We start from the raw sequence: 2,500 nt of genomic DNA, 5'->3' as shown, positions 1-2,500 counted from the left end.
ATATATACATATATATATATATACATATATATATATATATATGTATATATATATATATATATACAAATACTTAGAGCAATGTTGATCATGGACCCGGAGGGAGCCTATATATCTTTTTATGGGTAACTGCGCCATCCATAATTCTAGATTAGTAACAGATTGGTTGAACAATAACCCTGAGACTATTAGGAATGAGTGGCTTGCCAAATCACACAATTTAAATTCCAATATAAAATCTTTCGACAAACATGGTAAGTGACTGGGATGCTATTAACATCAAGAATAATAATTCTTTAATTAAGCATGCAAAATCAGTGTAGAAACTATATAGGCCAACACGTCCTGAAAATATAGAGAGAGAGAGAGAGAGAGAGAGAGAGAGAGAGAGAGAGAGCTGTGTGAGTGTTTGTGAGTATATGTGTACTTGTGCATAGCAAATGGAAAACGTTAAGCTACTAGAGCAGCTAGAATGTTATTTTATGATTTAAAACTAGATTTGTTTGTTTAAACAGCAACATACAGAAACCTAATATTCTAATTGTTCCTGTACCTACAGTCGTAAAGTTTCACGCTTCCCGATGCCAAATGCTTGATTAAGGACCATCGATCTCCATTCTTGGTCTTCTTAAATCAAGTCCATTAGAATGATTATTCCTTTTCAATTCCTTGGAAGAAGTTATAGCATTTTCATCTTGTGCCTTTCTTTTCTATTGTTAAATATTGATTAATTACTATTTCTACAAAGCTTAGTAAAAATAATTCAAAACAGAACATTGTTTACAAGTAATGTCTGGATTCACATTATTTACACCAGTTATTTATTTAGCCTGTGATTATCTTATTGATAATGTAATATCTGAATGGATGCTTGCAAGTAAGGAAACAATAGTAAATCTACAAACCCATTCAAACAAATTAAAATACTAATATATTGGATTTAGCAGTTGTAGCATTATTTTCAAACCAAAGGAAGGGGAAAAACTAATGTGTTCCTCTTCGTAGGAATAGAAAAGAAACACTCGATAATTTTTGTACTCCTTGGAAAATAATCACATCCAGAGGAATAGAGAGAGCTAAAATCACCCGGACCAGATAGGATGACTAAAGAATTACATAGATTTTTGAAGTAAAATGAGTTATGCAGTGCTTGAATAAAGTTAATAAACATTGGAACAAGTGTTATTAAATCCTATATCTGTTTTTATTTTGTTTTAATTGTTCTCTGATGAAAATTATCATGCTGATTATGTTTATATTATTATTACTACTACTACTACTACTACTACTACTACTACTACTACTACTAATAATAATAATAATAATAATAATTCAGCAATCATGTTAATGAAAAATACTACTGCTGGACAAAAATGGCAGCAATTTTAAAAACAAGAATATTGATATTAGCTATTTTATTATCTTTATTATCCTGCGCTTCTTATTGATCGTGTTATTGATGAGATTGTTTTTCTGGGTATAAGGCCATGGTCCTTATAAAGGTAGATATCATTGATATAACGATTCTTATATTGATAACAGTATCACCTATATATATATATATATATATATGTGTGTGTGTGTGTGTGTGTGTGGTTGTGCGTGTGTGTAATGATGAAAATATAGCCAATAATAGTGAAAAAATAGGTTAGATTAAGCTAACCAATACATAACAAAAAATTTTAGTTTATTGATTTTCTTTAATTGTAAAGAAGTTACTCATATACATCTATTCAATCAAGATATAGGATTTACGAAACCGTTTATTGCGGAGCAAGATTCAAAAGTATAAAACATCATGAAACGTTTTCTAGATAATTCGCTTCAATTACAATTATCGTTACAGTGGAAAAGACAACTCACTGACACAGCAGCATCATAAGGAGAGAGAGAGAGAGAGAGAGAGAGAGAGAGAGAGAGAGAGATGGGCGGTGCCTTCGAGACGCCAGCCTTGATCTCTTTATAATGAAAGTATCGTGTACGATGTTGGGTTTCTTGCCACATGGCTTTTTCAAATGAGAGACTGATGGCATGATGTTAAAGGAAGAAAATACTAAATTATATCAGATGAGAAAAAGGAGAAACATTACCCAATGACATCTTGATAACGAATTTCATAATTCCATTCTTTAAGGGTCTTGATGGAAACCACTAAACACTTAGAAACACGGACTTTTGATACACACTTAAGAGGAACACTACAGGGACGGGGATTGATACGAGGGAGAAAGGAAAGAGGAAAAGCGTTACAGCTACTCGGCACTGAAAACAAGCGAAGAAAAGAGGCCAGTTCGTGCAGTGGCCTACCAGCAACAACTAACTACTGATCTGCAGTTGGTTGGGTCCTCTCTGCTTCACCGCGGTCCTTTCTCTCTCTCTCTCTCTCTCTCTCTCTCTCTCTCTCTCTCTAGTTTTCAGTAACGTTTATCTCTCTCTCTCTCTCTCTCTCTCTCTCTCTCTCTTCATCTTTAGTTTTTAGTAACGTTTATCTGGATGGTTATCT

The sequence above is a fragment of the Palaemon carinicauda genome, chromosome 8 (assembly GCF_036898095.1).
Source record: "Palaemon carinicauda isolate YSFRI2023 chromosome 8, ASM3689809v2, whole genome shotgun sequence".
Taxonomy (NCBI): Eukaryota; Metazoa; Arthropoda; class Malacostraca; order Decapoda; family Palaemonidae; genus Palaemon; species Palaemon carinicauda.
The sequence above is the reverse complement of the archived record's forward strand: the minus strand, read 5'-3'. Positions refer to the sequence as shown.